This window comes from Cygnus olor, chromosome 2, assembly GCF_009769625.2.
Source record: "Cygnus olor isolate bCygOlo1 chromosome 2, bCygOlo1.pri.v2, whole genome shotgun sequence".
NCBI classification, from domain to species: Eukaryota; Metazoa; Chordata; class Aves; order Anseriformes; family Anatidae; genus Cygnus; species Cygnus olor.
The window spans coordinates 96,810,159-96,832,170 of NC_049170.1; the positions used below are offsets into that span (position 1 = coordinate 96,810,159).

The window sequence follows — 22,012 nt, forward strand, 5'->3', positions numbered from 1 at the left end:
GTGTGAGGGACGGGCCGGCACCGGGGCTCCGCGGGGACGGCGCTCCGAGCTGCTGCTCCGCCGCGGGACGGGGTGCCGGGGGCCGCCGGCGCCGCTTAAACACCCTCCCGTCGCCGCCGTCATTTTGCTGTCGTTGTTACCACGGTCGCTGTTAGGACCGTTCGGCAGCGGGGAGCGCGGGGTGGGTGCCGCGCTGCAGGCGCGCCGGCTCCGTGCTGGAGGGCTGGCGGGGGACGGGAGCTTTGGCTGCTCGGCGCGGGGCGCCTTCGGGAGGGATCACCGGAGACTGCTCCCTTTCTCACTTTTTTTTCCTTTAGTTTTATTTTTTCTTTTTTTCTTTCCCGTTTCCTTTTTTTCTTTCTTTTTCCTTTTTTCCTTTTTCATTTTTTTCCTTTTCCTTTTTCCCTTTTCATTTTTTTCTTTATTCCCTTTTTCCCCATCTTTTTTTATTATTTTTTCCCTTTTTCATTTTCTTTTTCATTCTTCTCTTACTTTTTTCCTTTTATTTTCCTTTTTCTTTTTTCCTCTTATTCTCTTTCCGCCTTTTACATTTCTTTTTTCTTTATTCCCTTTTCATTTTTTCCATCTTTCATTTTTTTATTTTTTTCCCTTTTCATTTCTTTTTCTTTTTCATTTTTCCTTCTTTTACTTTTTTCCTTTTATTTTCCTTTTTCCTTTTATTTTCCTTTTCCCTTTTATTTCCCTTTTATTTTCCTTTTCCTTTTATTCTTTTTTTTTTCCCTCTTCCTTTTTTCCTTTCATTCTCTTTTCTTCCTTTTTCTTTACTTCCTCTTTTCCCCTTTTATTTCCTTTTTCCCCTTCCCCCAACTCTTCCCTCCCCTCCCCCTTCTCCCTTCACTTTTATCCACTTATTTCCCCCTTCTCCTCCCGGAACACCCCACCCGCAGGACCCGCGACCAGCTCGGGGAGGCGCCGCACCTCCCGGACGGACGGACGGACGGACACCTCGCTCTGCCCGCCCGTCCGCAGCACGCCGGCAGCCGCCGGGCCCCGCGGTCCCACGGGGGCGGTCCGGGAGGGCCGGGCGGCAGCCCCCGGCCGTGCCCGCCCCGCGCCCCGGCGGCCCCGCTCCCCCCCCCCCGCGGGGATCCCTCCGGCCGCGGGCTCCCCGCGCGGCGCCGCTTCCCCCGCGCCCGCCGCCAGCCCCCGCCGGGGCCAATCAGCGCCCGCGCGTCACGGCGGGGCGCCCGCCCCCCCGCCGCCTCAGCCAATCCCCGCGCGGGACGCGGCGGGCCGGGCGCCCGGTGGGCGGGGCCGAGCGGGCTGACGCACGGCGGCCGCGTCGTTGACGCAAGCGGCGCGGCTAAATTTAGCCCGCGGGGCCGGGGCCCGCCGAGCGGCGTTGCGGTGCGGGCGGGCGCAGCGGGGCTATTTTTGTGTCGCCGGTTGGCGGGCCGGCCGCGCCAAATATAGACGCGGGCGGGTATTTATAGCCGGGCCCGCTGTCACGGGGCCTCCCCCCCCCCCCCCCCCCGGTGTAACGGCCCCGCCGCCCCCGGCAGAGGCCCGAGGGGGTTCCCCCCCCACACCCACGCGTGGGGTCCGTGCCCGGCGGGGTCACGCGTGGGGATGCCCCGCCACGGGGACAGCCCTGCCTGACGCAACGGAGCGCAGCGGGGAGCCGCGAAATGGCGGCTGGGGGGGGGACGGGACGGGACGGGACGGGGGGGTGGCGGTTCCCGGCCCTGCCCCGCCGCAGCCGCGGGGAGATTCCCTTTGATGCCGCTCCCGGCGTGGGCGGCCGAGGGCAGGGGAGGGGAGGGGAGAGGAGAGGGTGGCACTTTCCGCCCTGGTAAAAATACGCCGCTTTCCATGCTGTCATTTCTCCTCCTCCTCCTCCTCCTCCTCCTCAGTCGTTCGTCGTCGTCTCCGCGACGCTGCTGGGAAAGGGCCCGCAGCGCCGTGCCGGCAGCGCGGAAAGCGGTGGGGACGGGGGGGGGGGGGGGAGAGAGGAGGGGACCCGCGGCCCCTTCCCCGTGTGGGGCTTCCCCGGGCTCCTCCCGGCCCCCGCGGAGCGAAAACGACGTCCTCCGAGGGGCCTGCGAGAGTAAAATTCACCCACCCCAAAACAACCCCAACCTAACCCCAAAACAACCCCGAAACAACGGCAAGACTGCTTTGCCAGCCTCCAAGATAACCCTCAGCGTGCTACGTAAATCATAGAAGTCATTAAAGTTGTTAAAGACCTCCAAGATCATCTCCAACCACCCCCCTGCCACCAGTGTCACCCACTAAACCGTGTCCCTAAGCACCACGTCCAACCGTGTCCCAAAGCACCAGGTCCTCCAGTTGTAAAGCACTGCTGCACAAAACGCTGGGTGTTTGGGGGAAATGGCCCCAAAGCTGCCAGCTCTGTGCGTGGGGCCGGCAGCTTGTCCACCACACGTTTCCCCCACCACCCGTCTCCTCCATGGAGAGCGGGGCCTGTCATTAACCAGCCTGTTGTTAGCGGAGAGGACAGCCACCACATACTTAGGAAGGAGCTAGAAGCCCTTCATGAGTGGAGCTCAGCATAAACACGGGGGCAGAGGGAGAGGGATGGGGACGGGGAGGCCAGGCAGTGACTTGTGCAACCCTTGTGTACACATGGGCTTGCTCCACTGGTGTGGAAGGGAGGCCCACCACAGGGATGTCGCTGTGGGGGCTTCACGGGTGACAAGGAAAAGGATGAGGGGAGGAAGCCCCCGTGAACCTGGGGGAGAAATAAAGCTCGCCCTTATTGCTTTGGATTTGGGGAAGGTGGTCATTTGCCACGTGAGGTCAGAGCTGGAAGGCTGTTGGACCAAACAACGTGGAGAGGCCGAGGGGGTCACCTCCAGTTCCCACTGACCCATTCCTAAATATGCTCAGATAACTTGATGGCAAACTCCTCATCGGAGCTTGCAGTTGTCTTCTGCGAGACCAGAGCGTGAGCAGTCCAGGATAGTCCTGAGGCTGCAAAGTTCTCTGCCTGGATGCTGGCTCCTAGGAAAACCCCAAACCAGGACTCGGTCGGTGCCCCCTAATTACACACGGCTCGGTGGGCTCAGCGCTTGCACAGGAGACAGGGCACCCAGCTCCAAGCGCTTTCCTCTGGCAGGGGGGCAAGGGTGGGGAGGGGGAGCGTCAACCCACATTCCCCACCTCCCAGGAGCCTGCTGTGATCCCTGCGCCGAGCTGGGTGGCATCTCACCCCTCCGTTTGAAGTGGTGAAACCGCGCTCGGGCTGGCGCTCGGGGCTGTCTGCCGGAGCAGAGGAGTTCTGCGTACCCGCTCCTGCTCCAAGGACGGCGTGCGTGTTTTACATTAAGTGCTTGCAGCACAAAAATGCTGCCGTGGCCTTACCTGAACTTGCATTCTCACCTGATTAATCCCTGCTGTTGAGTGTGATTTCTAAAGCAAAGGCTCCCCTTCCCCTCCGTACCCTCCTGGATAGCCAGTAACCTGGTGCTCAGGTCATTCTCCTGAATAAGGAGATGTGGATTCGGGTCTTTAAGCAGTGAAAGGAATTAAATCCCAGATCTTCTGTTTTCTAGGGAGTGCTCTATTGGGTCCAACAGAAGGCAGCACCCATCTTCTTCCAGCAGTGCCTTTGGAGGATCCTGTAGGTAACCATCTCCAGAAAGGCTTCTGACACCCCACGACTGCACCTGCAAGAAGTACACCGAGCTATGTACCCTTGCTCCAGAGCAGGGGGATTTGGGGTTTGGCCCCATCCAATTGTGGCAGGTATTCAGGTTTGTACCCTTTTCTCTCCCTACGGGCACGCAAAGAGTTTGATGATTAATTTGGGTTTCTGAATTCTTTTTAGGGGACGCAGCACTGAAAAAAAACAGGTCCGTTTTTGACTTGGTCACTTAAAGCCTGCGTTGGATTGAGGCCTGGGCCGGAACCCTACCCTTCAGAGGCACCCTGCCATCCAGAGAATAAACACAAGAGGTTCTGGCGTTGGCTGAGGTGAGCAGAGTCTTGAAAACAGGATGTGACCCTGGTCAACACGACACCTAGCCACATCTGGACAGCCTGGAACAACAGCTCCGACTCCGCTTCCTTCCCTGATCGGGTCAGAGAGTTTGTGTGAGGGGGGTGAGATGCTACAACAGGTACCCGGGACCCCCAGCTCATCACCGCTGTGTTTCCAAACAGAGGGAGGAGCTCATCCAGCTTTCTCTGCTTCTCCCAGTGGGAAAGAAAGGTGCCCTTGTCATACAGAGGTCACGGTGGGGAAGAGGGAAGGCCTAGCTCAGCCTCTGGTGTTGTGTTTGGCAGGCTGCCCCTTGCCAAAATTAAGCCCTGGTCTTGGTTAAATTAAGCCCCAGCCTAATCTAGCCTGCCATTGTACATTCACGGTCAAAAGTTTTTATTTTCTTTTCCCAACTAGTCAAAGAAACGGTCAGATGGTGCGCGCTCAGATTTTCCAAGTGACGACCCACTGGATCGAGGCCACGCATGGGAAATTTCTGCCCCAGAGGAAGAAATTTTGAGAAAGATTCAAACGCTTCCAACCAAGTCTTTCATGAACGCTAGAAGTATGCGCAGTATGCTTTGTTCACAATGGCTCTGTTTTCCCAGACAGAAGCTCCACCAACTGGTGGAATCGCCCTGGAATTCGGCGGTGCCACAGATGGGGAGGCTCGAATGTTCCCGGGCTGACTCAGTCTGCTCGCTCTGCCTGGCTTGCGGAGACAATAGGCGATTCTTCCTCGCTCGCCGAGATCCAAAATTAAAAGTAGAGAGGGAAGGAACGGCTCCCCTTCCAGACAAACCCACAGACCGAGCCGTGATCGCGCTAAGCGGAGGGGCTGTCGGGAATGTAATTCCTCCTGCCCACGTAAGAGCTGATGAGGAATGGGAGAAGCCGGGACCAGACAAGGTTCAGGCATGCAAGCACAGCAGATTATTAAATAAGGAGATGAAGAAACATTCAGAGGGATCTTAATTTGAGTGCATTAATTATGTAATAACGAAGCAGCTTTAAACCGGATTTATCGGGGAGACACAAGAGCTCCATTTAGCTTTGGCCTTGGTTCCTTCAAAAGGACAATCTTATTTGATTGTCTTCGCTTTGAGAAAAAAGAGAGAGAGGGGGGAAAAAAAAAGCTCAAGCCCATCTTATCCTGAGCAAAGATCTTGAAAGAGTAACATTTATTAATACAGACACGGGTTTTAATGAACGATCAAGGCCACGGGGCTGGTTTATAACCTCTCCCTCCCTAATAAAATAAAAATACTAAAAAATTAGTATTTTTTTACAGTCTACCTTAAAATTAGGAAAATGATAAAAATTACCGTTATTTATTATGTAAGTTCCTTTCCCATGGCTTCCTTCTGAGCCCTTCATTTCCATAGTTTGTTCTTGACCGAATTGCCAACCTGCCATCCCAAGGAGGAGTCTCTTTATTACTTACCACAAATACAACATTATCACCGCAAACAAAATAAATAATTTATACCAGATAGCCATTTAGGCTTCTTCAGAGAGCGTTGCTGTTATGGCAATGATCCGGTGACGCTCTCTGAACTTCCATTTACCTGTGCACGGCGTTGTGTTGGTTGCCTCTTCCACCTCCCCTTGGCCTGCCGTTTCTTTCCTTCCTAGCACGTCCCTGTCCGTCTGTCTGTCTTCTCACTGCCCTGCTGATCGGGGCTGCCCGTCTCCAAGAGGGATCGCTCAGCGGTTCCTCGGCTGGGATGGGATCGGGGGTTTTGGGTGAGGATGGGGCAGACTCCAGCTGCCGAGGCAATGGGCCGTCAAGTTATATTTTTTTTGCCGCTGCCCATGGTGTAGGTGCTCGAGCTTATGGCTCCAGCTCCAGAGCTGAGCTCAGAAGCCGGGTTTTGGGGTTGTGAAAGACGATTGCGGAGTCCAGACCTGAGTGCAGGTGGCCGTGCTAACCGAGGGCAGGCTGGAGGTGCCGTACCCGGAGCCACGCTACACATGCCCTCTGCAGACGGGTGGGAGGGAGCTGGAGCGGTGCCAAAGCAAACCCACAAACAAAGGGAGCAAAGGGCACCGAGCGCAGGTGCGCTGGCTGCCGGAGCAGCAAGGGAGGCGAGGCGGGCAGCTCCTCGCCTGCTGAAGCGGAGGAGAAGGAGCAGCAGAAGCCTTGGGGGGAAGGCGAGAGGGGACGCGAGTTACTGAAGGCCGAGCCACCCGAACGCGGCTCCGAACAACCACCATCGCCGCTCGTGGGGCACCCGGAGGAGGGGTCCGTCCTCCTGCGGGACCCCTGGAAGGGCAAACAAGCGGACGTCGCTGCAAGGGCTGCCTACGGGAGCACCGCTCTGCTCAGCTCCGGCTGGCCGGGACCTCGCTGCTCTGCCTGAGCGGAAGGGAACGCCGTGAGAACTGACGCCGGAGTAATCTCCTGTATTTTGCTAGCACGGGTTTGGTGTTTTTGCAGGAACTGCGGTGGGGATGGGGAGGCAAAAGCCCCCTGCCGCCCATATTGATTGAGGAGTCGCTCCCAGTAGCCCCCTTCCAACCCCGTTAACGCTTTTATGGCGATAAAACAACCACCGTATCCCTTTTGTTGTGATAAAACAGTAACCCTATCCCTTTTTTTTTTGTGATAAAAGTCTTTTTTCCTTTTGTTGTTATAAAATAACTTTATTCCTTTTATTGCGATAAAACCACCACCTTATTCCCTCTATCGCGATAAAACAACTTTATTCCTTTTACTGTGATAAACCAATGACTTTATCCCTTCTGCCACGATAAATCAATAACCCTACCCCTCCTGTCGCGACATAACGACAACTTTACCCCTCCTGTCGCGACATAACCACGACTTTACCCATTCCGCCGCGACCCCCCCCCCGCCGACCCACGACCCCTTTCGGCGGGTTTCATTTCGTTTATTCCCCGGTGCCGACCCCTCGCCCCCCCCCCTTCCCTTCCCCTCCCCTCCCCCTCGGGGGGGGTTTCCCGCGCGGAGGAGGGGGGGGGGGGGAATCCCCGCCCCTCCCCCCCGCAGCGCGCGCCCGTCACGCGCCGCCGGCGCCGCGCGGCTTCCCCCGCGGGGGCGTGGCCGGAGGGCGGGGGGCCGCCCGCTCACGTGACCGCGCCTACGCAGCGCGCGCGCGGCCCCACCCCCAGCGCGTGCGGCGGGCAAACAAACGGCCCGGAGCCCTCCCCCCCCCCCTCCCGGGCTATAAATAGCTCGCGCCGTGCGTGTGTCACGTTCCCATTACGTCCGCCCTTACGCTGACGCACGGGGGCGGGCGCGCTCCGTGACGTCAGCGCGTATCCGGCCAAGCTATAAATAAACTTCCGGCGGCCTGGCCGCCAGCCGCGCGGCGCTCCCCCGGGAGGAGAGCGGCCTGCCCGCGTTGCCATGGCGACGGCAGCCTGACCGCGGCCTGGGCCTTCCTCCTCCCTTCCTCCTCCTCCTCCTCCTCCTCCTCCTCCTCCTCCTCCTCCTCCTCCTCCTCCTCCTCCTGCCGTGCCCCGGGGGCACGCACCGGGGTCTGTCCGGGGAGGGGGGAGCCCCCCGGCCCTGTCAGCCGCCCCCCCCCATCTCCTGTCCCCCTGCGGAAACGGAGGAGCGTCTCCGAAAGCGGTCCCGGTGCCGTTAGGCCCCCTCAGGGCCGAGGGCGCAGCGAGGTGGGGCGTTCTGCGGGCAGCTGCGCCGGCTGGAGGGGCGGCTCTTCCCCCACCGCAGCGGTTTGCTGCCTTGCCCCTGCCAGGGTTACCGCCCCCGCGGCTCTGTGTTGCTTCAGGCACGGGGACGGCTTTCCTGAGGGTTCGCGGTGCCTCCGCGATTAAGGCGGGGTAGGAGAGCGCTCAGGTCAGCCTGGAGCCCGAGCCTGTCATCTCTGAGCCTGATCACAGCAGTAACCTCTGTAGGTGAGAGCTGAGCTGCCGACCGCATCTTTGGCTCCCACGGGTGTGGGCATCCCAGCTGCGTTCTACACACGTGGAGCGAGGTTCAGAGGGATGGCTGCCTGACCGGCCAAACCAGCCCACGGAAAAACAATGCTGGGGAAAGGAATCCAATTCCAGTACTTGAAGCGTTGCGGGATGGGGTGGCAATTGAAGCGTTCCGTATTTCTGACTGTAAGCTTTCTGGGCAAGGGAGCATCGCAGTTGTGGACAACCTCATGCCTTTCGTTGCTTGCAGTCTTGGTGTGTCTTCCAAAGAGTATTTGCAGAGGAATAAGAAAGTAAATGGAAAAAGCAGATACTTCTTCATATAACATTTGTCATACGTGGGGCTTAATTTTGTAGGTCAACATGTAAAATTTGATTGGATAACTTAAATTATAGGGTGTAAAGTGCTTGGTTGTACGCTTGTTCTTTTATATCAGTGGAATTTAAAAGTAACTTCTGTTAAGAGAATCAGCGATTTCAGCGCTTGTAGGGTTCCACCGAGCCGTGCACGTTTGGGGAGTTTTGTGTGTGTTTTTCAGCCCTGGTAGACAGATCCACTTCTGTCGTTGCAGGTAAAGTGAAAGGCTTGCAAGTAGCAGTGGATAGAATAGCGATGCTTGTCCTGTCTGATCTCTGATCGCTGTGCCTGGAATGCCAGCTTTATAGGCGTATTGGAGCTAGCAGAGTTCTCAGATGTGTTGAAGCTTTACTTAATCTCGCAGTTTGTCTGGGAGACGTGTCCTGTTCCGATGCACTCGGTTTGTTGGGACTTCATGCGGAGACTGTCAGCCCTCCAGGAGTTCAGGGCTGGAGGTGCCGCCTCCTTCAGTTCTCTAGGAAAATGGTTTGCTCCTTCAGAAATCGCGTGCTCGGAGAGAAACTCTGCGGTTCTACAGTCGCTTCATCTGCAAGGTCTGTAGTTTGCTGGACTATTTGGCTAGAGAGCGTGTGTGGCTACACAGGTGAGCAGAAACTAGGGGCAGCTAGGTTGCCTGTGACTGATTTCTTCTGACACTTTCCGCTCTTGCAGTAGGACAGATTACCTGCGACGCCGCCAGTGGGGCAGCCGGTATCTTGGTCTCAATCTAATCCTCCCCAAAGTATGAACTCCCCACCGTTGGCAGCTGTCTAGAGGCCGCTGAAAAGGACGAAAGAGTCTAGTTATGAACGAGCCCTCAAACTAACCTCACCCTCTGACTGTGGTGAAGTCAAGTCACAGCACTGTCTTTCCAGGAAAAGTTTACTTAATATTTCTGCCCGGTGATGTTTCAAAGAGAGCTTCAGGGAGAGCTCTCATGCAACGCCACTGGTGGGCAAGTTGGGTTCTTCAGATGTATTCGAACAAAAATGCTGTCAGCAAGCTTTTGTTACACTTATCGTATGCTTTCTGTTAATGTCAGTTGATGCCTGAAGGTTCCCAGTGGGGTTCAAGCATTTTGCTAGTTGGCTCTTAAGAGGTTTTTGATAGCAAGAGCACATACGTGTGTGGCGAGCTGCTGTCCCAAGGGAAGAGTAGTCGGGGTACTTGGCTGTAGTCTGGGGAGAGCTGACTTTAAGACAGAGTCACTTCTCACTGCTGGCTCCCAAAGCCTTGGATTAAAGAGGATGAGAAAGGTGGGAACTTGGAGGCGATCTCGGTGGTGCTCAACCTAGTCGCTTCCTTTTTTCCTTCCTTCAGTTTAAATATGTGGGCAGTGATTCTACCAGTGTAGTGAGCTTGACTAGGAGGCAAGTTAAAACAGAACAAGGGCAGAGCTTTGGGGAAAGCAGACAAGGATGAACAGGACACGGAGCCATCATGGCTTTTTAGGGTGCGCTAGAGAAGCAAAACAGAATCACAGAATTGTGGGGGTTGGAAGGGACCTCGAGAGATCATCGGGTCCAACCCCCCTGCCAAAGCAGGTTCCCTAGAGCAGGCTGCCCAGGTAGGCGTCCAGACGGGCCTTGAATGTCTCCAGAGAGGGAGACTCCACAACCTCCCTGGGCAACAAACACTGGTTTCCTTTGTATTGTTTCCCCAGGCTCAGATAACTCTTAATTCTTGGCGCTGGGAGTAAACGTCCTCTATGGTGATGCTGCCTGTGATCAGGCTAATCGATACAGTTTCTGTAATTTCAAAAGGCAAACAGTAAAAATAAATAAATACATCTTTGCAACTGCACTTGATAGTAAGAAAATCTGATATTAATGTGACAATGTCGTACATTCTTTGAGTACTTGTACCAAAAAAAAAAAGCAAAACATACTTTAGGAGTATCTTTCTTGAACGGTTTGCTCTGTAGCTTCAGGTAGACAGGAATATTTTAGTTAGTGAAGTCATTCCAATCTGTTTTACAGAATTAGGTGTGTCAGATGTACTTTAAAAAGAAGAAAAGCTTGACGCGTTCTATTACTTCTGTGGTGTGTATTTGTAAGAGCAACTTTGTTTACCTTAAGCAAATTACTGTTGCTTCTTTTCCAGAAATGTTTCATTTGAGATGAAAAAAGTAAGTTAGAAAAACATGTTTGGATGGAATATAACAACGTGCATGATTGCACCAAAATCCACTTTAGTATTTAAATTAGTAAAAAGTATTGCTTGGTACAGCTCTTGAGTGTGCTTGTAGCAGTACAGCGCGCGCTGGTTCCTTCTTCTGAAGAAGTTTTAATTGGCATTGTTTTCCTGGTTCCCTTGTTTTTCTTTTTTCATCAGCGGCAAAAATGCGCCAACTTCATGGTTCGAGTCTGACATCGTAAGCACAAGATAATGTGGTTTGTTAATGTCACCCTTTGGTTGCAGCGTATGCCTGTGGTAACACTAAAAAACCGTGCTCTTCTTGTTTTCTGTGCCTTCTGTTCTTCTTTTCACTCTAATCTCTCTTCTGCCTGGTACCTCTAGAGTTTCCAGTCTCTGTTTTAGGTCTCCTTCCTTCCACGAGGGGCCTGTTCTGGACTTTCCCACATCACATTTCCCTACTTAACTAGTTTAGTTTGCTTCTGCATGAGAAGTGAAGTCAGGAGTGATTTCGTGTTAGCTTTGTAGGTTTTAATAACATCTTTATCTTGACAAGCTGGTGATCTGTGGAAGAAGTGCTAATGAAACCTGCAGTTGCTGGTTAACATCTGAAGCATGCAGTCTTTTCTTTTACTCCATTCAGCCTTTTTCTAAACATTTTTTTGACATTTGGCTTTAATTATGCACTCTTTTGCCATTGATTCTATCATTCAGGACTGACTTCAGTCATGAATAGAAGTTAGAAAGTAGTTTTGCAGTCTATGTTCAGGGATCTGGCACGTGATAGAGACAGCTACTTGTGTACGATGAGATTTGTCCATGCCTTTCCGTGTGATGGTCTCCCACCAGGGAGCAGATCTCACCCCCCACTCCCTTTATCTGGTCGGTAGTTTGGCTCAATCTTCCTTGAGCCAAGATTTTTGTGTTGGAGAGGAGAGAGAAGCCTGCGACGTGATCTTTCCACGTCTTCTTTTAGGAAAAAAAAAAAAAGTGTCTTCCTGTAATATTCCTAAGGCCTCTCTACGCAAAGTGGCAAGTAGCCAGGAAAGACTGGGGACTTCCTTCCTTTTCCTCTTCCTTCAAGGTGAGAGGAGGGATTCGTCTTTCTACGACTGTTCTGCAAGCAAAACTGAAAGTACGTGAGAAAAGGCAACGTGGTCTTAGTGCGAGGGGGAGGGGTTACTAGCGTGTTAGCCCTCGTCACCCTGTGTGTCGGAGGGATTTGATGTTGTATGTGTTCCGTAACTTTTTTTTACAGCAACTTACCTGGGGAGTTTTATTGCTCTCTTTCAAACTCACTTGATGTTTAAAATGCACGTGCTGCGCTTAATTACCAGTGCTTGCGCTTTAGTCGTGGAAGAAGAGCTACAGAAGTAAAGAAAGGTAGAAATAACCAGTGCAGCCATCTGGGGTACGTTTTTGTTTCAAGTGAGCCTCTTCTGTCAATAACGGGGAGAAACTAGAAAATGTGTGTTTGAGGAAGCCGGGGGTCGTTCCTGGCTGTGGTTGTTTGGGCACTGGGCAATTACTGGTGCAGGTGGAGGATGGTTGGGTAGGGTGGCTGGACAAGGTCAGTGGTTTGGAAATGATTCGTGATAGAACTTGGTAGGATTGATAAACCAGGAGGAGCGGAAGGTGGAAGAAGTCTTGGTAATATCACAGAAGATCCTCTACAGGTCATAAAAGCTGGAGAATGAGCATCGGGAGATCTCTTTTTGAAAAAACAGAATATGGGAAATGTGGCACTGAAGTCCTGTAACTCAAGAATAAAGGCTTTGCTTGATTTTGAATTTTGTGAAAGCAAACTCTGCAATCCAGACAAGAACTGGTTGTGTTAACCTGCGCTTCTCAGAGTGATGCCTCGATCCCCTTTGCAGAAATCAGTTTGTATAGTGACCGTGCAGATATGAAGACGTGGGCTTGCCTGTATGCTTTCACACGAACCATAAATGTTTTCTGTTTGAAAACTGTCCTAATTGTTTCTTAAAACCAAAGAAAGACGTTTTTATGTTAAGTATTAAGCTAAAATAAATTCTTGCGTGAACAATGTGTGGGATTCAGTGGAGTCATGGATATATAATTGTACAGATTTATTTATATTTAAACAGTTTCCTGAGTTCAGATTGTGCCTCTCGCTTGTATAAATACTGGACCGCTCCCTGCCCCCCCAGTTTCACAGTGCCTTTAGCAGCGGTGAATCCTGGTGCGTTAGCTGGCTACTGACTTTTAGTAGCCACTCATATGGTAAAGATTTGCAAAGCTGACGCAAAATGAAGCAATTTATCTCCGTCGTAACACAGGCTGCTGAAAGCATATCACCCCGAAGCTCTGCTCGTTGCACTGTAACCCCGCTGAGTACCAAGACAAGTTCAAGGTTTTGGTTTTGGTCTTAGACTTCACAATGCTCGATGGAAATGGCCCAAGCTGCCCTAGGGAGCACCTTCTGCAGTCACGACCGCTCATGACAGCTGCATTCCACGGGAACAATGGCATTGTTGGCAAAATGGGAAATGAATGGGAGAGACAAACTGCTTCTGCAGTTAGCCCACAACTGAGGGATTCATTCCTGGAACACATCAGAACGCCTGTAAACCTTGCTGTCCTCGGAATTAAGCGTGAAATTCACTTGCTTCGATCTAGACGTTCCACACTGACAGAAAAAAAAAAAAACCTAGGGCATGGACAGGGATGATCTCAGTTTCTTTTTAAAAAGAACTCCGAGTATAACAATGTATATGGAAGTATAGAAAAAATAGTGTATTTTTTTCTGCTATTCCTGTGCAGCTCTTAGTAGTCTTGCTTGTGGCTCCCATACTCAAAACTCTCAGTCTCCTGGCCAGTAATAGAAATGCTTTTTGAGTGAAGGCAAATCCCAGTCAAAGAAGACAATAGAAAGCTAACTGGAAAGCAACACAGAAGACCGATTTAAAAAATATTTAACTTCATCTTAATTTTTCTGCATTCCTCCTTTAATTCTTGATACACTTCCTCTTACAGATGTGCTGTGGATTGTTGAAGTGCAACAGTAAAATTTATTAAGTGTTGCAAATGTTCTTGGGACAAGAACCTCCCCGATCCATTGTAGATCTCATTTGAATGAGAGTAAGTAGATTAAATAGCAGGGAGAAAATACCCACCATATATATGTATATATATATATAATATAATTTTTTTCCAGAAAAGCATTGGATAATATTGAGGCCCGTCTGGCAATTGCAGTCCTTTTGCTCCACTGTTAATTTTTGGCTTGAACCTAAAGAACCTGTAAGTCTGCTCTGAAATGGCTACCAATTGGCTCAGTCTTCAAAAACGATGACAGAAAGTCCACCAAATCATGGGTGTCATTAGAGGGTGACTGGAGACCAGGCGTTTGCTGTTCCAGAGGGAGCTGGTGGATGTCAGGTTTGGAACAAGAGGAGGTGGCTCTATGCACCAGGTGTAGCTAAGCTGTGAAATTCCTTGCTCAAGGACATCACAAATACTAGAAGTTTGCCTGTGTCCAAAGGGAGGGTAAACAAGTGTGTGGAAAAGGGAGCCATCGAGAGTACAAATAAAGAATATGAAGAAAAAGAGTATAAAGAAAAGAGAGCCATCAAGAGTATAAAAACAGAGTGAAAACTCGGGAGGGGATGAGAATGGAAAGAGCCTTCCAGGGATGTGTTCTGGCACTGTTGCCTAAGCATCTTTTTTTGGTCAATATTGCACTGAGTACCTGGTTAGGGAGATCACTGATCTGACGCAGTGCAGCTGTCTCTGTGCTCTTAAGTTTAAAAGCAATCTGAGGAGAACGGAGGGAATGGTAAAGGTCCCAGAGACATCGAAGCTAAAGCTGGCTGAAAAGCAGTGCGGAAGATGTTGCGATTCTGCGTGACTGAGTGAGAAAATGGCAGATGAAATTCGGGATTGATAAATGCAAAATAATGCACGCGGAGAAAAACAACTAATTATACATACACAGTGATGCGCTCTAAATTACCTATTATCACTCAGGAAGGATTCTGGACTCATTGTGAATAGTTCTGTGAAAATGTCAGCTTGATACTCAATGGAGGTCAAAAAGGCAAGTACAACAATGTTAGGAAGGGGTGGAAAGAGCACAAATAAGAAGAAAAACCCATCAGGCTCTTACCTGAATCCATGGAGATCTTGGAAACTGCATGCGTTGTGGGCCACCTCATCAAAAGGAAGATATAGCAGAATTAGGAAAAAAGCTGAGAACAGGAACAAGGATCAGTGCAAGGTTTTTCATATAAGGACAGAAAACATTTTCATCTTAAATAACAATTCAGGGGAGAGGGATTGAATATGATAGCTCTCTGCAGAGTCATGAGCGGTGGTGGGGAGGACGTGGCAAATAAAGGCTTCTTTTTTGGTAATAAATCACAAAAGTGAAGTCTTCAGGATGCAAGCTTGAAAACAAGCAAGAGGATATATTTTTAAAGGAAAAAAAAGGCAAATAATTACACCGTGGCACTCATTGATGCAGGCAGTTTGAGTAAATATGTTAAAGCAATGATGTGAGAGATTACTGGTCCACCACTAATTACTAAACACAAAGGTAGTGATGCTGCGTCTGGTTCAGGAAGACCAGACGGGATGGTCAGCCCAAGAGGGATGGTGTACCTTTCCCAAAGTAGTCAGTGTTGACCAGGGACAGGACAGCAGCATCAGTGAAGTTATGGCCTGATGTGTGGAGCTTGTCATATGTCCCAAGCACTGGTGTCAGGAGCAGTCCCTGTGATGGACAGCCCTGTGGTTCGTAGCAGACAAAACGTCTTGTTCAGAGCACGTGGAGTGTGCATGTAGCAGTTGTGAGGAAAGAAAGGGTTTGTTTCTGAATGTAAGAAGATGAAAGTAACTGAAATTCAACATAAAAAAAAAACCAAAAAAACACATACAGAAAACCATGGCCTGTTCTGTTGCCCTGCACACGTTGATTTGCTGGGTGATTATGATATCAAAATGTTTATGACCTTTCAGTAGGCTGGTGAGAGACGATACGTGGGGTTGTCTGAGGGTGTGTAGTCTCTGGTGCATCTTAGTAATGTCAAAGAAGGTTTTTCAGTTTCACATACCTAACTGCAAAGCCTCTTTTTTTTTTCTTTCTTTTTTTTTTTTTCTTTTTCTTTCCCTGTGTTTGTTTTAGTGGCATTTTTCTTCAGCCAGGTACCAGTTTCTAAGAGACATAGGAGGTGGTGCCATCTAAAGTGGAGGCAGAGAAGATGAAGGAGATGGGTACTGCCTGTGTGCTGGTGATCCTGCAGCCTGAGCGCTCTCACTGGTTCCCCTGGTCACTTCACAGAAGTTGCCTACAACTACACCTGTGTGGCTTCTTGGCCAGTCTGTGGAAGAGCAGCTAGTCATAACCACCAGGAAAGTGAATCCTAGGCTGGAGAGTACTTACTTTCATCCCTGAAGCCTTTTAAAAGCAAGACAGGAAGGAGAAATTTTAGATATTTTTACTGAAATTTCCATATTTGTGAACCTAGGGACTCAGGGAAAAACATAACAAATAGGACAATGTTGTGAATACATGTACTTACAGAAGGGCAGATCCAGTTGTTGGACCTGAGTCTGATAATAAAAAAGAAAATGAAACATAGAATGTTGTTGTTTATTAAATCTTCAAACTCTCTGCTTTCCACTTATTTAAAAACAAAAAACAAACACAACACAATAAAAAGCGAGTGAGATGATGCTGAAATACATGTTTTCTAGTGTTGGTCTGCTCAGCATCTCTTAGAAAATATCAAGAAGTTGGCCTCAGGGAAAGTATCTCCTGAATCAAATTGAAGGTGTTGATAGAGATTCTGTGGTTAAAACTTCTGCCGACAACAAAGTTCTGAGTATCAGCGTTTGATATCCCAGCAAAAAAAATAAAAAAAAGGACAGTGATTGGGTAACTTGGGGAATAATCCATTCAAGGAACAAAGATGTTCCCGGCAAGTATATCACTTTTTAAAATTAATAAACAATGCTAAGTGATTAACTTCTAAAAATATAAAAATCAGATATATGTATTTCATTTTGAGTAATTTCTTTCTTCAAGTTGCTAGACTGAAATTATTTTTGCCATAAATGCAGTGTTACTCACGTTTCCTGTAACTACTTCTTTGCTGAGGGCTTGAAGCATTCATTTTACAGTTAGAGCAGGAATTTCCAACCTTTCAGTTTGCAGGCCCAGAAGAACGTGCATTGCTTGCAGGAGTGCCTCTAGAGCAAATTTAAGCCTGTGAGAGCTGTCTTTGTAGGTTTGTGATCTCTGAGTCCACCAATGCTTTGGAGGTCTCCAGAACTTGGAACAACTTACTTAGACTCCTTAAATGACACAAGTAAAATAAATAAAAATCCCAAACATGTGCTTTGCATGGAAGCTAACAATTTATCCCAGGTATGTTGCTGGGTTTGTCAGGAGCTCATTCTACACATTTATCAAGCGTAAGCTAGAGATTTCTTTCTAGAAACTGGCTAGCAACTGCTTGATCAAATTTAATTATGCTGGATTGATCGGATCCGTTTTAACTCTTTCTTCCTGCAATGCAAAGGAAGTTATGAGCTAGTTAAGAAAGTGGTGTTCTGTTCAAATATTACGCCGTGAGTCATCAATTCTTTGTCATTATGAAAACTGATGAAATATCCTTTTTTTTTTTTTTTTTTTTTTTTTTTAATTTAGTCAATTCTCTTAGTAATATCTTTTACTGGCTAGGTCAGTATGGAGGTCAGACTTACTAGTCTTTGGCTTCTAAGATCCATCTTCATGCCATTTTAAAAAGTTGCTTTCATGTGTAGGATCTCACATTTCCAGAAAAAAAAAAAACTGATTAAAGTGAAAGGTTAAATGACAGACATGATTAGTTTTTCAATTTGGTGAAAAGTTCCTTTACATTTTTGGGTTTTGTCCTGACCTGTTATAACACTGAATTCAGCTAACTCAAGGTTTCTGCCCTGCCATTCAAATTCCACTGGCCTTAAAAATTTAGAGGTTGCTTTATCCTTACTAAAAATGACTTCTGACCATGGGTGTATTACAGTGTCATTAAAATAGTGTAAAAAAACCACCACCCAAAGCAACAAACGAATGCAAAAGTTAGAGAGCTTGTGAGAAAAGACCCTAGTCCCTTCTCATCCTGGTAATCAGCCTGTCAAGGAATAATTATTAATCTTACGGCATTGTGAACTTAACTGTAAAATCATTTTCTTTAGTAAAAATTGCCTTTGCTGATCCTTTACATGTAACTCAACCGCTCTTTTTTTGTAAATTGTGAAGCACAGAGGACTATGAATTTACTTACTCCTTTGCTACAGGGACAAAGGTTCTAAGATGCGACACATGCACTTGGCATCCATGTTTCTAATGCTTCTGTCTTCAGTCTGCTTGCTCCTTTGTGTCTCTATCTCGTTCTGAGTGGGACACAAGAAGGCAGGAATGAGCCAGGGGAATGTACTCAGCAGAACTGTTTCTCCCCAGTTCTCTCCTCGACAGGACCTCCGAAATATCCCTGTCTCCTCAGAGGAGGGACCTCGTGCTTCAGGACTCCGATGCAGCAGAGTCAATAGTGTGATGTCCTCCCTGTGCATTTGGAGGATGCCCGCTTGGCTTTGTGGTTTCTACAGCGAGCTTTTGTGTGGAAGCAACGTGCCCAGCGAAGTAATATCTTTCTCTGCAAGTATAATAAACTGGGCCAAAAAGAGAAATTTTGCCAGCTAGGTGGAGCTCCCCCACTAAGTTTATTCTCTTCTTGGTTTTGTACAGCCTTCATCACTATCACTGAATCTGTAAATTCACTTGGTAGATGGTCAATTTACAAAGAAAACTAAAAAATGTAGGAAAACCTCTCTCCTCCACAGACGTTGCCTCAGGAGGAGGCGAGTGCACAGCGAGCCAGCATGTACGGACCATGGCCTTGCTGAGGCCGTGTCTCTCCATGTCGTTTTCATTCAGTGCAAACCCAGGGGTGCTGGCTGCTCTTATTTCTTCCTGGATAATACAATTTTAAAAGTTTTTTGCGGTGACTCCAACATAGCCCACAGGCTGCTGTAAGATAAACTTGTATTTAACTGTAACAAACACCTGTTCATAGCAAAACTTTTTCTTCCCCCCCAGAAGTCGTTCTTGAAGCCTGGTGTCCTTTGTTTCCGTACTTAACCAGGTCTCCAGGGAGTGCTGCATCGAGTGATTTCTCTCTGTGTGAGGGAGAAGGATGAGCTTTCTCCCTGCAGCCTGAGATGCAAGGACCAGGTGAGATTTGTTATCCATTTTTATGCTGTCTCCACAGTAAAGAGTCTCCAGGACATTTTAGGCCTCGATGTACTGCATCATGTTCCTGTTAGGCCTTCGGTGGTGCTGAAGCCACCGGGCCTTCGGTAGTTTCCAGTAAATATGGGACGTAAAGCTTAGTACATGGCTGTGTTGGTAGTTCAGGAAGAAATACAGAGCCTAGATTGCTGTCTGACAGGGAAATTCATGTCTTGGAAAAACACAGCTGCTTTGTTGTGGTTGTGAGGAGAGCCTAATGTATATCCTCATTGGTGTTTAAAATAATGCGTTGGATTTTGCCAAAAGCACGCAAGCGGTCAGTTACCGTTGCTCAGCTGCTGAACAGTAATTCATTATGCTGCAGTAATTTGTTTATTTTTTGCTGGGATACCCATATGCTGGAGTAACAAGTTATGGTGCGGGGTTTGAAATGTAATAAAATGGAGCTATTAAGAAGCTAATTTCTTTTTCCATGGAGCTAGTTTTCAAAGTAAAAGTGAACTTTTAAAGGGCTATACTGAAGTATAATTAAGTAAGGATTAAAAAAAAAAAAAGAAAAAACGAAATAAATAGTGAACAAATAACTTTCTCTGCCAATAATTCGTTTGTTTGAAACCAAATCTCTCCAAAGGAAATTTCACATATATGTGTTTCTGTTGTAATACAACACTACAGTGTGGACTTCTGTATGATCATGCATGGAATATATTCAACCATTAGCAATCAATGTTTTGATTCACCAAATAGCCAATTAAAAGGAGAAAATCAGAACCATGCTGTAGCATTAATAATGGCAATAGAAGACTTTTAGATTGAGTCAAGTCCTTCTTTTATTTTCTCTGAGGATATGCATACATTAGTATAATGGGAAAATGTCTTTCAGTTCTTTAATTCCACCCTGGGAAAATTTTAAAGGGTTTAAAAATTCTTTTAGTTTGGATATTGAATGTAGGCAATGTCTGAGATTGCTGCTCCCTGACTGAATTCTGAAAAGCAAAGCGCTGGGGAGTATCTCCCATCAGTTAATGTCTCATGTTTTAATAACTAATGGTGCCACATATGCACCTTTTTATCACAGCTTATGTAGAACATGGAGGAAGAAGCACCAGAAAGAGAAGGGAAGAATTTGTCAGAAGGCTCAGAAAGTCATTCTTACCTGCCTGACTGGGGTGGTAACTACATTTATGATGCCGTGCAAAGAAGAATATTTCAATGGAATGGTAGTTTAATTTTATAAGTATAGAATTGTTTTATCATGAAACGAAATGTATTTATATATATAGATAGATAGATATTCTAATCATAAAATTGTTGACCCTAAAACCTATATATTGTTAAAGCTTAGCAGCTTATGTAACATTTTAAATTCCATTCATTTATTAATTGAAGATTTTTTAGCTTATTGTACAGGGTGGTTATATTAAGTATTCTGTGCATTGCCGTGGCACTGTAGACATAAGCTGTGCTATGAGGGCTGTTTCCAGTTTCTTATGACCACATCTAAATTTTGGTGGAAGATGTGGGTTTTTGGCCTCTGTCTCAAGGTTCTGTCACAAGATTCTGTCCTCTCTGCAGTCCCAAGTGCACCTTTCTAGCTGATGATTTTGAGCTAAGAAGTTACTTTAGAGTAGCTACTTGAGCAACTTACAATTGGGTACCATTGGCTGTTGGGCTGCAGCAAATATCTGAAAACTGACCTGCATCAGTGACTTGGTACATATGCCAGAAAAAGCTTTGTTTACAATGTGCTCATCATTATTGTTATCATTTTAAAACCAAACCAAGCCAAACAGGCTTCTTCCTCTCCTCAGCAGAACTATGCAAAAGACCTCCTTGTTCTAGACATACTCACTAGAATATGCCAATACGAGTGCTCTACTTTCAACTCAAGTATGGTGCCTTGCAATGTAGTGCCTTGTTATACTCCAGAATATTTTAAAAAGTTGTACCTAAGATTTGCCAACAGTAGTAATAAGTGCTGGGACAGTACGTGAATAGGGGGAGGATCACTGGGTTAAAAAACACAAAGGCAAAGATGTAAAGTCAATATATCAGAGCAACTCACTTAAGCAACTCACGTAATGAGCTTCTTTAATTCCGAAGCCAACACTTTAATGTTAGCTAGAGATTTTGTATTTATGTAGTCACACAGCAGAGGATTTAAGTGACACCATATCAGCTAGTCATGTTTCACACCAAGCAATGGAGCTATACATGTGACTGGAGAAGAAATTTTTGACTAAATAATGTTACGGAAATCTTGTAAACCAAAGGTGATGGTAGTTTTGCCTTCTAGTTGAAGCAGCTGAATGATTTCTTAACTGTTTGCATATGATGTCACTTTCATTCTGGGGTACTATAATGCCATTGCAGAATAATGGTCCAAAATATTCAAGCTTTCAATGAAGCCCTTTGATTTTTCAGAACATTTCCACAGATGGTGAGTGTGCATTTTAGTGCTTATAAGAAAGCAGAATACCAGCTCAACTCTAATGTCTGTTGGAGTAGGTAGTCAGATTTCCATCAGTGATGCAAATAGTGAGTTATCTGTATGTTAATGGCAGGGGAGTCCCCATCCGTGAGGCAATGTATACGTACGAAGTTATAAATCAGTATCTTCAGACCTTAATAGTTCACCCTAGAGTGGATAAGTTGCAGGCTGAGCAGGGCTAAACGCTGGCTTCTGACAGGCATTGTTTTGTTCCGAGTCAGTTGCTTGGGGCTGTGGTGACAGCTGCTGACTTTGCAAATAGCGGGGCTGGTTGGGGATGTCAGAATATCATCTCTTCATTGTCGGCCTTGCTGCTGAAGAGTATCGCCCTGATAAATCTTATAATGGAAGTAAGTGTGCTTACCTCATCCTCTACAGTCACAGCTAAAAGGTTTGATTAAAACAGCTGATGACCTTGCCAGTGGGACTCATGTGAGTGTTCATGCAAGCTCTTTTGTTAGCAGGGCTCTGCAAGTGATAACCTGCAACGGATGGGTTATGAGGAGACACCAGAAGTGGTGGCAATTTCATCCTACACACCTAGATCTGAAAGAGGATATGCATATGCAGAAAAGTTTGTTCTTACTCATCCTGCTTCAATTTATATTGGTATAACTAAAAGAATACAACTTCCTCTTCCCTGAACACAACTATTACCAGTACAATTTTGTGTCTCAGCTGTAAGTTTTACTAGAATAAGGAATCTTAATCTCTGTGCTAGGAGGTCTGTGTTCATCTAACAGTTTTGCTCAACACATCTCACCCTTTACTGAATTTGTTTTGTGGCTAGAAAAAAACAAGACTTAAAAAGCTATGTAGGCAAGTATTCATGTGATTTCCCAACAGTGTTGCTCTTGATAGGTAAATAATTTAAAATGTTAAATAAGAATATCTTTT

The 22,012-nt window shown here is 47.5% G+C and overlaps 2 long non-coding RNA genes across 3 annotated transcripts; both read left to right on the forward strand.

The window, feature by feature from the left end:
* The first annotated feature begins 2,290 nt into the window (after nt 1-2,290).
* LOC121065376 lies at nt 2,291-5,216 on the forward strand. The gene is made up of 3 exons (XR_005817023.1): nt 2,291-3,729; nt 3,812-3,957; nt 4,382-5,216. It is a non-coding gene; the product is annotated as an uncharacterized LOC121065376 (long non-coding RNA).
* Nucleotides 5,217-7,489: 2,273 nt separating this feature from the next.
* Nucleotides 7,490-22,012, forward strand: LOC121066072. 2 transcript variants are annotated; one of them, XR_005817488.1, is made up of 3 exons: nt 7,490-7,849; nt 18,472-18,606; nt 19,703-22,012. It is a non-coding gene; the product is annotated as an uncharacterized LOC121066072 (long non-coding RNA). The 2 variants fall into 2 exon arrangements; XR_005817489.1 differs by having other exon boundaries at nt 18,518-18,606.